This window comes from Catharus ustulatus, chromosome 12 (assembly GCF_009819885.2).
Source record: "Catharus ustulatus isolate bCatUst1 chromosome 12, bCatUst1.pri.v2, whole genome shotgun sequence".
Lineage (NCBI taxonomy): Eukaryota > Metazoa > Chordata > Aves > Passeriformes > Turdidae > Catharus > Catharus ustulatus.
The window spans coordinates 20,898,162-20,914,396 of NC_046232.1; the positions used below are offsets into that span (position 1 = coordinate 20,898,162).

At 51.4% G+C, this 16,235-nt stretch overlaps 1 long non-coding RNA gene across 1 annotated transcript; it reads left to right on the forward strand.

Moving 5' to 3' along the window:
• The first annotated feature begins 8,142 nt into the window (after positions 1 to 8,142).
• LOC117001977 lies at positions 8,143 to 9,464 on the forward strand. Its single transcript, XR_004419197.2, has 2 exons — positions 8,143 to 8,298; positions 8,657 to 9,464. It is a non-coding gene; the product is annotated as an uncharacterized LOC117001977 (long non-coding RNA).
• The last annotated feature ends 6,771 nt before the right edge of the window (positions 9,465 to 16,235 follow it).

Below are 16,235 nucleotides of genomic sequence, written 5' to 3' on the forward strand. Positions count from 1 at the left end.
ATGGCCTGCCACCCTCCCAGGCAGGAATTCCTTCCCAATATTCCCTGAGGCAGCCTGAAGCCATTCCCTGTGTCCTGTCCCTCCATCCCTTATCCTGGAGCCCCTTCAGGGGGCTCTGGGCTCTCTCTGGATCCTCCTCCTCTCCATTCCCAGCTGTCCTAGCCTGGCTGCAGCCCTTGGAACATCTCTGTGGCCTCCTTGGGATCTCTCCAGGTCCCTCTGAATGGGCCAGGGCTGGAGCCCTCTGCAGCTGGGGTCTCCTGTCCCCTCCCTGTCCCCTCCCTGTCCCCTCCCTGTCCCCTCCCTGTCCCCTCCCTGCTGCCCAGGGACGGATGGATCACGGTAGGAGGACACAGGAATGTTCCAGAGCAGGTTCTTTCAGGGCAGAGCTGGTGGGATTTTAGGGAGAGAAGCAAACACAGCCTGTGTGTGTTGGGAAGCTCTGTGTCCCTCAGGAGATAGGAAAAATAATGGATAAATGAATAAGAGCGCAGCAAACATTCATCTTCAGAGCTGAAATTGGAGAGGAGAGCTGAGGGTGTTATAAATCCTATTTTGCTGCTGCTGCTGCTTCGCTGTGATTTGGTTTTGCTGGCTCAGAGCAGGACAGATATTCCAGCCCAGATTTCCCTCCCTGGTGCTCTGTGCTGCTCGGGGGTGGGAGCAGAATCTGGGAATGTCCCCTCCTGGCCTGGAGCTCTGCAGGACACTGGGGCCAGGGGGCAGAAATGGGGCTGGGGGCTTCTCCCACCTTTGCCATGGGGTGATGAAGAGGAGCCAGGCTGGGCTGGGTGGAGTTTGGAGCAGCCTGGGGTACTCGAGGTGTCCCTTCCAAGCCCAGCCAGTCCTTAATTCCATGAGTCTGTGATGATTTACAGCTTGCCAAGGCCTCACACGGCTGGGACTCTTCTCCTGCCATCCCTGCGCCGTTCCAGCACCGGGGGAGCTGGCAGGGTGAGGATTTGTGTCAGAAAAGGGCAACCAAGAGGGCTCAAATCCTGCCCCTTCCCTGAGATCCCATCTGGCCATCCCTGTGTGCCCAGAGTATCCTTCCCCTGTCCCTGGGCCAGCAGCCAAAGGCAGCGTGGGAATGACATCATTCCCTCAGGATGGCACCACAGACCTGGGGCATCACCCCCCAGGGGAATTTGGGGTGCTGGGCTGCCCCAGGACTCAGCTTGGGCTGCTCTGCACCAGCCAGGCCCCTTCCCCCAGCCCCAGAATCCTGGGGTGTGCTCCAGGCACAGCCCCAATCCCTGTGGGGCAGAGCCAGGACTCCCTGCAGGATCTGCCCGGGTTCAGTCTGGGCTCAGGGCTCAGCATCAGCTCAGCTCCAGCCTGAGCATTCCCAGCCAGCTCCAGGGGAGCCTCTGGAATTGCTGCAGCAGCTCCACCGTGCTCCACTGCTCCTGCTGAGCTCCTGTCCTGCTCTGATCCCCACACATCTTCCCTGTCCTGATCCCCACATCCCTTCCCTGATCCCACATCCCTGCCCTGATCCCACATCTCTGCCCTGTTCCCCACACCCCTGCTCTGATCCCCACATCCCTTCCCTGATCCCACACCCCTGCTCTGATCCCCACACCTCTGCCCTGATCCCACACCCCTTCCCTGATCCCCACACCCCTGCCCTGCTCTGACCCCACACCCCTGCTCTGATCCCCACAGCCCTGCCCTGAGCTTTAACACCTCCGAGCTGCCGGTGTGACCGGAGGTGCTGACAAGGTGACAATGCAAAGTGACAGGGAGGTGACAGACGGGGAGGAGGCAGAGCAGGTCGGTGCTGGCCTGGCACGAGCTGAGACAGGTGCAGGAGCCAAATGCTGGGTGAGGGTGGATGCAGGATCCAGGCTCTGGGTGTGGATGGATGCAGGATCCAAGCTCTGGGTGTGGATGGATGCAGGATCCAGGCTCTGGGTGCAGGATCCAGGCTCTGGGTGCAGGATCCAGGCTCTGGATAGGCATGAATGCAGGATCCAAACTCTGGATGCAGATGGGTACAGGATCTAAGCTCTGGGTGCAGGATCCCAGCTCTGGGTGCAGGATCCCAGCTCTGGGTGCAGATGGATCCCAGCTCTGGGTGCAGATGGATCCCAGCTCTGGGTGCAGATGGATCCCAGCTCTGGGTGCAGATGGATCCCAGCTCTGGGTGCAGATGGATCCCAGCTCTGGGTGCAGATGGATCCCAGCTCTGGATGCAGATGGATCCCAGCTCTGGGTGCAGATGGATCCCAGCTCTGGATGCAGATGGATCCCAGCTCTGGGTGCAGATGGATCCCAGCTCTGGGTGCAGATGGATCCAAGCTCTGGATGCAGGATCCAAGCTCTGGATGCAGATGGATCCCAGCTCTGGATGCAGGTGGATTCACTTTTCTCCTTTGCATCCCTGTGCCCCCAGGCCTGGCAGTCCCTGGGGTCTCCCCACGAGGCTCAGGTGACATCCCTGGAGATGTGAGCCCATCCCAGCTGGCAGCTGGAGCTCCTGGCTGTGTTTGCAGCCGGATTTTACCCAGGGGTGTCCGTGGCTCCTTTCTCCTCCCCAACCCAGCGATCCGTGCTCCCCTCAAACCCCATCCCTGACTGCAAACAACAGGAGCTGCTGCTCGTGGGTGGGAAAAAACCCGGGGATCATCATGTGGGAAGAAGTCGGTGAAAACCCCCCGCCAGTGCTCGTCCTGGAACTCATTTATTCCCTTTGATCTCCCGAGAGGAGCTGGGCTGGGCTCGGCAGGAGCCGCCTGCTGTGCGTTATCTCTGATATCCCAGCTGATAATCCCGGCTCAGCTTTGTGCCCGACACCCCCGGGGACCCCTCGGGGTTTTTTCCCGGCTCCCATCGCCCTTCCAGCCCGGGATATTTGTGTGAGAGCCTCTCTCCCCCAGCCCCGCCGCCCTCCCCGCTTCTCCAGAGTCACGGGCGACTTTTTTTTTTTCAAACTTTTTAATTCCGTTCATTAATCATTTAGAGAAATGTGCAATTACTCGAGTCCAATTACAGAAAATGTGCAACTACTTGAGTCCCATTATGAGCCCCTAGAAAATGCCAAGAAGTTGATTAGAGCAAAACCACCGCCAGCCCCACAGAGTTTCAAAGCAAACACTGCGACTTCTCCTGGCAGGGGAGGAGAAATCCCGATTTATGGAGGCACAGACGTGTCCAAGGCTCGCTGACAGGATGGGAAATCTCTGCTATCGGCTCCCCAAAGGAAGAGATGTCTCTCCCTTAATTAAAGCAAGGCCTGAACTCGCCGTGACCTCCCGATTTCATGGATCTGCTCGGATTTTTCCGGAGGGTTTGGAATGGGGGCTGCGTCTGTGGGATGGGATTTCTGCTGTTCCCAGAGGCAGAGCTGTGCAATCTCTGCGGGATTGCCTCGATTCCCCAATCCACAATCGCTGCCGGATCCCGCAGCTCCCGATTGAGGTCAGCCCGTGCCTGGGGGAGCCGCAGGAATTAGGTTTTATTAGGGATTAAACCGGGATTTAAGGGCCTGTTTTAGCGGGGCTGTGGCGAGCCCGACTCCCAAAGTCTGAGATTTTCAGGGGAATCTCAAGATAAGGGGCTTAGAGAGGGGAATTAATTTCCTGGGACGCCGCAGCTCGTCCGGAATAAAATAAAATTTAAAAAAAAAAAATCTCTTCTAAAAGTATAATTTTCTCCTTGTTATTCGTGATTACAAAATAATAAGATTGTTTAAAAATCCAATAGAGTGGATGTCAATATTGGCAGGAGATGTAATTGCGGAGCACGTGCCAGCCGTCCGTGGCTTTTCTTAATTTTAATTAGGATAAAATTTACTAATCTTGCCGGGTTTGCAGGAGGAGCTTTGCCAAGAAGCCATCAATTGATCTGGATGATATTGGCTCCCTTTTAAGAGCCCCTCGCTAACTGCTCTGCAAAGCCTGGGCTTTCAGCTCCCTCCTCAGCTCCTCTCCGCAGCGTTTTTGGCATGTCAAAAGGCCAGATGTTTTTTATTTGAGAGCAAATTGACACGTTAAATTACATTGTGCAAACAGCAGAGCCAGCCATGAGTAAACAGGCGACGAGGATTCATTGAATTTTATGGGTCGCAATAATGTTTATGTAATTTAACAAATTTATGCTTCGTGTCAGCCTCGCCGCAAGAGTTATTCATTCCAAAAGGAAAAACAACTTCCCTGACAGCCCCCGTGGGCTGTGCCTGGAGCGAACCCAGCCCGAGGGTGGCAGGGACAGAGCAGCACAGCCCCGGCGCTTTTGGGGCATTTCTCTGCAGTTTGAGGGATTGTGAGCACAGGGAGGGGCTGGTGCTGCTCCGGGCTGTGCAGAAGGGGTGCTGAGCTCCGGGATGGGTTTTTCAGGGAGCTCGGGCAGATTTAGCAGGAATTCTCCATGGATCAGCCTGTCCTCGCTGCCCAGCCAGAGCACACCTAGCTGGGATTCACTGGCAAGGAATCCTGTGCTGAATATCCCAAAATCTACTGAATCCTGTGTTAAACATCCCAAACTGCTGAGTCCTGTGTTAAATATCCCAAAATGGGCTGAACTCTGTGTGAAATATCCCAAACTCTGCTGAACCTGTGTTAAACATCCCAAACTCTCCTGAACCGTGTGTTAAACATCCCAAAATCTGCTGAGTCCTGTGTTAAACATCCCAAACTCTTCTGAACCTGTGTGAAAGATCCCAAACTGTGCTGAACCCTGTGTTAAACATCTCAAACTCTGCTGAGCCCTGTGCTAAATATCCCAAACTCTTCTAAGTCCTGTGTTAAATATCCCAAACTCTTCTGAACCTGTGTTGAATATCCCAATCTCTGTTGAACCCTGTCTTAAACATCTCAAAATCTACTCAACCCTGTGTTAAACATCCCAAACTCTGCTGAACCCTGTGTTAAACATCCCAAACTCTGCTGAACCCTGTGTTAATATCCCAAACTCTCCTGAACCTTGTGTTAAACATCCCAAACTGCTGAACCCTGTGTTAACACCCCAAACTCTGCTGACCATACAAGGTGGTGCCTTCAGGAAGCCCCAAAAACCCGGCAGGGGATGGCAGGGGCAGCTCAGATGTTGGCAGCTGAAGGGAAGGTGCTGCTCACACCCCAAATTTCCCATCTGGCTGCTGTCCCTGCCAGCTCTGCCCTCGTCACAGGGAGTTGATTCCGTGGCTAAATGGGATTTAATGCAGGCCTGGAGGAGATCTGTGCACAGGACACGGAGAGGGAACGAGGGGTTAGTGCTGTCAATATAATTAATTTCAAGCTAATTTGAGCATCTGATTAAGTTTAGCATTACCATAAAAACGAAGCTGCTATTTAAGCCAGACTGAGGTTTATTAAATAAGTGCTGGAATGCAACAGAAAGCAAAATGAAGGCAATAAAGGCACTGGAAGTAATAAAATTAAGTGAATGCCGGAGATAATCCTTTGATGGATCTTTCCTTTACCCTCTCCCGGGCTGCAGATCTTCCTTCCTCTGCTGCTCTTCTCCATCCAGACCTCTGGAATTCTTCTGGGTCTGTCCAAATCTTCCTGGGATCAAAACACGGGAGAAGAAATGGTCAGGGCAGTGATTTTCCTTTGGAGAAGAGGAGGGATGAGAGGGAGGAGAGGGGATGGGATGGGATGGGATGGGATGGGATGGGATGGGATGGGATGGGATGGGATGGGATGGGATGGGATGGGATCCATGGGATGGGATGGGATGGGATGGGATGGGATGGGATGGGATGGGATGGGATGGGATGGGATGGGATCCATGGGATGGGATCCATAAGATGGGATAATGGGATGGGATCCATGGGATGGGATCCATGGGATGGGATGGGATCCATGGGATGGGATATTGGGATGGGATCCATGGGATGGGATGGGATGGGATGGGATCCATGGGATGGGATCCATGGGATGGGATTCATGGGATGGGATCCATGGGATTGGATCATGAGATGGGATTCATGGGATGGGATCCATGGGATGGGATCCATGGGATGGGATAATGGGATGAGATCCATGGGATGGGATCCATGGGATGGGATGGGATATTGGGATGGGATCCATGGGATGGGTTCCATGGGATGGGATCCATGGGATGGGATAATGGGATGGGATCACTCCTGGTTCCCGTGCCAGGCACAGTCCCTGTGCTCAGTCCTTGGCGTCCTTCAGGGCTCTGAGGTCTCTGCTGCTCCAGCTCAGCCCCAGCTCAGAGCTGCCACCTCAGCTGGTGCCACCCCTGCCATGGGGACACCTCCCCCTGTCCCAGCTGCTCCAATCCCAATTTCCAGCCTGGCCTGGGGCACTGCCAGGGATCCAGGGACAGCTCTGGGCACTGTGCCAACCCTGCCCACCCTCAGGGGAACAATTCCTGCCCAAATCCCACCCAGCCCTGCCCACCCTCAGGGGAACAATTCCTGCCCAAGTCCCACCCCCCCTGCCCTCTGGCCCTGGGAAGCTTTTCCCCTTTGTAGCAGATTTCAGAGACTTTTCCTGGTGCTCTCCAGGGCCCCTCGGGACATTGCCCAGACCTGCAGGAGCCCCACACCGACGTTTCTCAATTTTAGGCACTTCCTGCCAATATTTCCTGGCATCCTGAGCCCAAACTTCCCCTCCCAAGTTTTCCATCCGGCACCAGGGTTTGCAGGTAACTTGCACTGCGGTGCTGAGCACAATTTAGATTATAAAATATGTCCGCGGGCTGTTTCCTTAATTGATTTCTTTTGTTTCATTCTATTCCTCGAAGATTTGTCAACATTAATTTTTATATGCTTAACACTTTGCAAATACTGGCCAACTTTTTAAAATTAATGTGTTGAGATGGAGATTGAATGCCTTCCCTCCCCTACACGTGAAGCAGGGATGAGAGTAAAACACCTTATCAGCATTTCATCGTGGAAATTTGGGTTATTGAAAAGGAAATCCGCCAGCACCCACTGGCAGCCGGATTTAACACCGCCGATTCCCGCACGACAAAAAAAACCAAAAAACCTCACATTTCCCACAATAAGGAGATTTCAGGAAATTCGTGGGGTTTCCCAGGGTTCAAATCAACAAATCAGCGATTTGTTGTGCCTGATAAAGCCCCGGCCACCAAAACCAGCGGGGCCGGTGCCAAACCCCGGCGGGAGCCGCTCCCGAGGAATCCCGGGCTCGGATGTCGGAGCCTCGGGCGTGTTTATCAGCCTCGCTCCCAAAACACATTTGGGAGATGGCTCCTATTAAAGCGCAATTACAGGTTAAGTAACGAATTGGCTCCGTGCCTAATCGAGAGAATCGCGCTGTGACAGTCAGATAAGGGGTGGGACAGCACGGCGAGAGGGAAGGAGGGACCGGGGAGGGATGGAGAGGGATGGAGGGAATGGGGAGGGATGGACGGAATGGGGAGGGATGGAGGGGATGGGGAGGGATGGAGGGAATGGGGAGGGATGGAGGGAACGGGGAGGGATGGAGAGGGATGGAGGGGATAGAGAGGGATGGAGGGAATGGGGAGGGATGGAGAGAAAGGAGAGGGAAGGAGGGACCGGGGAGGGAATGGAGAGGGAAGGAGGGACCGGGGAGGGATGGAGAGGGATGGAGGGGATAGAGAGGGATGGAGGGAATGGGGAGGGATGGAGGGAATGGAGAGGGATGGAGGGAACGGGGAGGGATGGAGGGAATGGAGAGGGATGGAGGGAACGGAGAGGGATGGAGGGAGCAGGGAGGGATGGAGGGAGCAGGGAGGGATGGAGACACCAGGAGCCACCAGGGAATGAAGGAGGGACCGGGAGCCGCGCCCGGGGGACTCCGCTGTCACCGCTCAGCCCCCGGCAATGCGGAGCTTTGAAAGCCGAGCCCGGAGCTGCGGGGTGACACATCCAGCCCCAGCCCCAGCCCCAGCCCCAGCCCCAACCCCAGCCCCCGTGGCCGCTCCCGAGCAGCCGGGCGAGCGCGGCTGTCGCCAAGGAAACCTCGGATTGCCGCAGCATCGCTGCCAGCGCTGCGGGGATGGGGCCGGGCTGTGAGTGCCACTCCAGCGCCATGGGCTGGGCTCTGAGAGCCTCTCCTGGAGACGGGGACATGCTCCAGCCCCCGGGGACAGCTCTTTTCCGTCTGTCGCCGGGAAGTGGCCTCAGCGCTTCGCACACGCAGCAAGGGCACCGGGGGAGCTCCAGGGGCTCCAGGGGCTCCGGGGCCGGCTGGGCAGGGCTCTGTGCCCCGGCAGTCACTGCACAGGGGCAGGGGACACCTCGGTGAGGTCACCTGGGTCACACCTGGAGCTCTGTGCCTGCTGCGGCCCCTCCCGTGTCCCTGGAGCTGGCGGAGTGTGGGGACAGTGACAGCGGTGGGTGGCAGAGACCGCCCGGGGTGGCTGAGACAATCAGTGGGATGGGATGGGATGGGATGGGATGGGATACAGGGATGGGATGGGATGGGATGGGATGGGATACAGGGATGGGATGGGATGGGATGGGATGGGATGGGATGGGATGGGATGGGATGGGATACAGGGATGGGATACAGGGATGGGATACAGGGATGGGATGGGATGGGTCGGGAGGGAATTCCCGGCCTGGGAAGGAGGTGAGGGGGTTGTGGAGGAGCCTCAGAAGCTCTGGCTGCACGGAGGTGGCACAGGCGGCTGGCAGGGACGTGTCCCCATCTCGTCCTGGGAGGTTTCACCCTGGCTCCTTGTCCTGCAGCTGGAATCGCTGCTCTGCTCCACTGAGCCCTGCCATGGAGCCAGGGGAAGGCTGGGGCTGGAAAGGACCTTGGAGCTGACACAGAGCATCCAGCACAGCCCAACCTCAGCCCCTCCCAGCCCCTCAGGCAGCTTTGGCGTCCCTGAGGGACAGCAGGGCCACCCGGGCCAGCTCCTGAGCCCTTCCCCAGGGGATGGGAGCCTCCCGTTCCTCTCTGCCTGGAGAAGTTCCAGCACAGAACCCTCAGCCTCAGCCCAGGAGATCCCACAGGGTCCCGGGAGGCTGCAAAACCCCTCTGAGATGATGGAGCCCAACCATCCTACCAGCCCTGCCAGGGCCACCAGTGCCCCGTGTCCCCAAGGGCCACCCCCGCAGGTTTCCATCCCGCAGTGCCCGGGGAGCTGCTCCCAGGGGGGAGGGAGCCCTGCTGGGCTCTGCTGCTCCTTCCCCACCCAAAACTCCACCCTGGTGTTTGTCCCCGCGCCGGCTCCGAGCGGCAGCAGCAGAATCCTGGAGCACAGCGAGTTCTCTGCGATATAATTCTCTTTAATCTTTTAAGCATTTGACAGTATTTGCTTGAAAGAAGAAGCAACAAGTACATAATTATTGCACTAATTAAGCTGCCAAAACACAAGCATGCTGCAAGAGCACCTTTGAAACAGTGAGCTCTCGATTCATTAGCATCTGCTGTAAGCTTATTAATCACCTAACAGGCAATTAGCAAGCTGTTACTGTTTGAGACTAGTATGTAAATAAATTCTTGGGTTAATTTCTTCCTCTGATAATAAAGAAAACATTATGAAAATTAGCTAAGCGACAATGTAAATGATCTTGACTGTTAATTATGTGCTGGTGCTACACGCGGCCGCCGCACGGCAGAGAGAGGATGCACCTCTCGTTTGGCGCAGTTTGAAAAATAAAATTGTTGACAGAGGGAGCGGGGAGGTTTTCCTGCAGTGCAGCCACAGCTGTGCCTGCAGCTCCCCGGAGCTGGCACCGAGGGGTTGGCACCGCTGGGGTTGGGGACAGCGGGGACAGCGCGGGGCGTGCCCGGCAGGGTGTGCTGGGGTGGGTTCTGCTCCGGGCAGAGCCGTGAGCGTGGAGCCATAAAAATTCACAGAGTCATGGAATCGATCACAGAATCGATCACAGAATCGATCACAGAATCACAGAATCGATCACAGAATCGATCACAGAATCACAGAATTATTCAAAGAATCAATCAAAGAATCAATCAGAGAATCAATCACAGAATCACGGAATCATGGAATAAATCAGAGAATCAGTCACGGAATCATATAATTCACGGAATCACTGAATCACAGAATCATGGAATTCATGGAATCAGAGAATTAGAGAGTCACAGAATCAATCACAGAATCAGTCACAGAATCAATCACAGAATCAGTTACAGAATCACAGAATCAGTCAGAGAATCAATCACAGAATCAGTCACAGAATCACGGAATCAGTCAGAGAATCAATCATAGAATCACAGAATTCACGGAATCACTGAATCACAGACTCACGGAATTCATGGAATCAGAGAATTAGAGAGTCACAGAATCAATCACAGAATCACAGAATCACAGAATCACAGAATCTCAGAATCACAGAATCACCGAATCACCAAATCATGGAATCACAGAATCACAAAATCAGAAATCACAGAATCATGGGATTTACAGAATCACAGAATCACAGAATAGTGGGATCATAGAAGCAGAAATCACAGGATCACAGGATCACAGAATCACGGAATCATGGAATCGTGGAATCGTGGAATCACAGAATCAATCATAGAATGAATCACAGAATCAATCATAGAATCAATCACAGAATCAGAAATCACAGAATCACAGAATTTACAGAATCACAGAATCACAGAATAGTGGGATCATAGAAGCAGAAATAACAGAATCACAGAATAATGGGATAATGGAATCAGAAATCACAGGGTCACAGGATCACAGAATCATGGAATCATGGAATCATGGAATCACAGAATCAATCATAGAATCAGTCACAGAATCAGAAATTACAGGATCACAGAATCACAGAATCAATCGCAGAATCACAGAATCACAGGATCACAGGATCACAGAATCAGAAATCACAGAGTCACAGACTCAATCACAGAATCATGGAATCACACAATCACAGAATCTCAGAATCACCGAATCACCAAATCACCAAATCATGGAATCACACAATCACAAAATCAGAAATCACAGAATCACGGAATTTACAGAATCACAGAACCACAGAATAGTGGGATCATAGAAGCAGAAATAACAGAATAATGGGATCATGGAATCAGAAATCACAGGATCACAGGATCACAGAATCATGGAATCATGGAATCATGGAATCATTCACAGAATCAGTCACAGAATCAGTCACAGAATCAGAAATCACAGAATCGAGGAATCACAGAATCCTGAATTGTGGAATAATGGAATCACTGAATCACGGAATCACAGAATCATGGAATCAGAAATCACAGAGTCAAGGAATCATGGAATAATGAAATCACACAGAATCACAGAATCAGAAATCATAGAATCACAGAATCTCAGGATCACAGAATCACAGAATCACAGAATCACAGAATCACAGAATCAGAAATCACAGAATCAATCACAGAATCAGAAATCACAGAACCAGAGTCCCCTGGAGGAGCCCTGCCCTGCTCTGAGCTCAGCTCAGCTCCTCTCCCCAGATCCCTCCCAGCTCCAGCGGAGCAGAAAACTCATTATGGAGCTGTGCCCAGAGCCTGCTGCGGTGAGGAATCACCAACAGCACAGGCTCTTCATGGTCTCATTCATTTCAAATATTTTATCACAGCTCCTGCCCCGTAATTCCGTGTGCAGAACGCACAGGGAATATTTCACTGTGGGAAAACTGAAAGGTGAGGATTGAGGGTGAGGTAATTCCAGGGGGCTGCAGGGGCTGGGATCAAGTCCTCCTTCTCTCTCTCTGAAGAAATTTCCCAAAGGAAAAATTTTTGGACCACAGTTTATGATTTTAAATTTAATATTTGATACATTTTATATATCAAAAATCCCATTTTTCCAGGGTCTGGTGTGGGAGTTTTGCTGTTGGTGGCAGCAACTCTTGGTGGTGTGGATCAGAACAAAACTCCAGCCCTGGGTGGAAAAAGCAGCCCCAGGTTGTGGCTGAGCCCTTCCCACAGCTGAGCTCTCCCCTGCCAGCCATCCCTGCAGCTCTCCACATGAAAAATTTACATTTAATGGGCCAGCCCGAGCTGGATCCAGGATCCAGAAGAAGCTCTCAGCTCAGGGCCCGGGGGATCTGCAGCCAGCCCAGAGAGCTGCAGCGCTCTCAGACTGAAAACTCTTCCCAGCCCAGCCCTGCTCGGGCCTTGGAAAGCTCCAGGAAATGGAAAATGATCTTTGGGAACCACGCTGCCCGTGCCTTTTGTTTTCCAGTTAAAGCGAGCTCACACATCAATACATTTGGATTTTTATTTGATTTTTTTCTCCTCCAGGGCGCAGCAGCCTCAGCAGGGAGAGGGGAGCAGATGCAGGAGAAACTCTGGGATGTGTTCAGGGGGTGGGAAAGGTGGGACAGAAATACTGGGGCATTTCTGGGATTTCTGAGGGGATTTGGGGCAGAGCTGCAGCTCTGGTTTGGGCTGGGAGGAACCTCAATCTCCTCTCATTCCAGGTTGCTTTTCCTTTTCTCTCCTGGAGCTGCTTTATCTGGGAAATCTCCTTGAGAAAAGTGGATTTTCCACAAGCAGGGATCCCACCAGGGCACGGGGCTGGGCAGGATCAGGATTTCACAGCAAGGTCTCAGAGATTTGGGTACAGCAGAAAGATCTTGGAATGCAGAATCTGAAGGAGGAATAGAAATTATACAAAGTTTTGATGTAGAGGAGAAGAATTGCTGAGCCAGGCTTGGTGGGTGGGTAAGAAGGCAAAGAGCAAGTGAGTTAAAAAAAACTTTTATGACTCTGAGCAAAGGATAAATTCACCTTAAACAAAAGATGTTTGAACCAAGCAAAACGATTTTCACAGACAAACAAAAATGTCAATGTTGCAAGCAGAGAGAAGATCTCACAATTTTCCACTGCAAGAAAATGGAAAAACTTCTAGATTAAACTGAAAATCAACTTCTAGCTTAAACTGAAAATCAACTTCTAGCTTAAACTGAAAATCAACTTCTAGATTAAATTAAAAATCAACTTCTAGATTAAATTAAAAATCAACTTTTAGCTTAAACTGTAACACACTGATTTCTAGTGACTGGAAAATACTGACATGACATGACAGAACCGTCCCCTTTTGGGTTAAAAGTAAAAATAATTCAGGCGTCGTTTGTTAATTGGACAGTTTATCCCTCAAAGGCCCCGGAGATAAATCTCCAGTTTTGGTTTGTTAGCTCAAGGTGCTCAGAACTCTGTTTGTGGGACTGTGACAGAGACAAGAACTAATAAACATCTGAGCCCAAATAGAAATTCCATCTTGAGCTTTTAATCCTGACCCTATAAAAGGAAATAAAATGTGACAGGTGAGGAAAATTCCTCTGGTGGCAGCTGAGGAGCTCCCCTGGTGGCACAGGGACCACAATGTGCCAGGAGTGACACAGGGACCATGGTGTGTCAGGAGCTGGTGGTACAGGGACCATGGTGTGTCAGAGGTGACACAGGGACCATCATGTGCCAAGGGTTGATGACACAGGGACCATGGGGTGTCAGAGGTGACACAGGGACCATGTGCCAAGGGCTGGTGACACGGGGACCATGGGGTGTCAGAGGTGACACAGGGACCATGGTGTGTCAGAGGTGACACAGGGACCATGGTGTGTCAGAGGTGACACAAGGGCCACCATGTGCCAGGACTGGTGGCACAGGAGCCACGATGTGTCAGAGGTGACACAGACACCATGTGGCAGGGCTGGTGACACAGGGACCACGACATGCCAAGGGTGACACAGGGACCATGGTGTGTCAGAGGTGACACAGGGACCATGACGTGCCAGGGCTGGTGACACAGGGACCATGGTGTGTCAGGGGTGACACAGAGACCATGATGTGCCAGGATTGGTGACACAGGGACCACCATGTGTCAGAGGTGACACAGGGACCATGTGCCAGGAGCTGGTGACACAGGGACCGTGGTGTATCAGAGGTGACACAGGGACCATGGCGTGTCAGAGGTGACACAGGGACCATGTGCCAGGGCTGGTGACACAGGGACCATGACGTGCCAGAGGTGACACAGGGACCACCATGTGCCAGGGCTGGTGACACAAGGACCATGGTGTGTCAGAGGTGACACAGGGACAATGGTGTATCAGAGGTGACACAGGGACAATGGTGTATCAGGGGTGACACAAGGACCACCATGTGCCACCATGTGCGGCCGTGTGGCAGCGCTGGCGCCGTGCCCCGATCGATGAGGGCACAGCTGCCGCTCTCAGAGCTGTCCTTGTCCCCAGCCCCTCGCACAGCTCCAAAGGTCACGGCAGAACAAACATTTCTGAGGGACTGGAGGCAGCCCAGGACAGCACAGGATGCCAATGTCCCCGAGAACAAACAAACACTCCTGGGCTGCGGGCAATCCTGGAATCCACACCCGGGACACGGAGGGGATCGGCCCTGGAATCCACACCCGGGACACGGAGGGGATCGGCCCTGGAATCCACACCCGGGACACGGAGGGGATCGGCCCTGGAATCCACACCCGGGACACGGAGGGGATCGGCCCTGGAATCCACACCCGGGACACGGAGGGGATCGGCCCTCGGATCGCGGCAGGAATCGCTGCTGGGGCAGCCCTGGGCAGTGTCTGCAAAGGGAGCTGAGACTGCACTTGGATAATCAACACCAATATGAACTCAAATTTATCAAAGTGTAAAACTTGTGACCAGGATCCACCTTGGATTTGATCTGATATCAGTTATTGATATATCAGATATTGATGTGTTGGGAGAGATATCAGATATTTATATATCAGATATTGATATATTGGGAGGGATATCAGTTATTGATGTATCAGATATTGATATATTGGGAGGGATATCAGATATTGCTATATCAGATATTGATGTATTGGAGAGATATCAGATATTTATATATCAGATATTGATATATGGGGAGAGCTATCAGATATTGATATATCAGATATTGATATATTGGGAGGGATATCAGTTATTGATATATCAGATATTGATGTATTGGAGAGATATCAGATATCCATATATCAGATATTGATATATTGGGAGGGATATCAGATATTGCTATATCAGGTATTGATATATTGGGAGAGATATCAGATATTGCTATATCAGGTATTGATATATGGGGAGAGATATCAGATATTGATATATCAGATATTGATATATTGGGAGGGATATCAGATATTTATATATCAGATATTGATATATTGGGAGGGATATCAGATATTGCTGTATCAGATATTGATATATGGGGAGAGATTTTAAATATCCATATATTGGGACAGATACCAAATATCCATATATTGGGGACGAATATCAGATATTGATATATCAGACATTGATATATTGGGAGAGGTATCAGGTATCAATATATGGGGAGAGATATCAGATACTGATTATTGGGAAAGATATCAGATATTGCTATATCAGATATTGATATATGGGGAGAGATATCAGATATTGATGTGTTGGGAGATATATCAGATATCCCAACCCAAACCATGCCAGGATTCCATGGAACACTACTGGGGTTTATTTTCTTTTTGCCGAGGTCAGGATTAATTGCTGGATGGGATATTTCTTGTTTGCTTTAGATGTTTGTTAATTTTTATTCACATTACAGTTCCACAAACTGCGAGTTCTGCAGCACTTCAAGCTGGAAATGGAGATTTATTTTCTCTTTGCAAGGCCTTTTAAGGGCCAATTGTCCAATTAAGAAATGACACTTACATTGCTTTTACTTTTAACTCAATAATTAATTAGCCATGGCCTGCAATGTGGACTTTTTTATTTAATCAAATTAAATCACCTAGAATCATAAAGAAGGTGAAGAAAAAAGACAAACCTCCACCCTAAACCCTCCATTTTGCTCCATAATTATCACTACATTCCAAAACTGTCAAATCTGAGTCTCCCACTCTGTGATATCACACAGTGCAATATAAATACATATTAATAAGATATTACATACATGTAATTGTTAAGATATTACACACTTTTATTCAAGCTACACCCCCGTGGTTCCAGCTCTACCACTCACTTTTGGAACTGAATTTCAGCCTCAGGTTAAAAGCTGTGTTTGCTTGGGGGCCAGCACAGAAAGTTTAAAATTCTCAATTTCCAGGGTTCTGACAGAACAGCAAATGAGAACTCGAGCTCTGCAAGCTCCAGCGAATTCCCATCCCCAGCTCCATCCTCCTGCCCCTTTCCAGGATGGATTTCTGGGCTTTCCTTGGATGCAGGAGATGCCTGGGGGGAAGCTGAGAGCTGGGATCGCAGCAGGAGATGCACAGAGACATTTCCCTGCATGGAGAAAATAAATAAATCTCAAAGTAGGAGAGGAAAAATCCCCCTGCCCTGCCCTGGGGCTCGG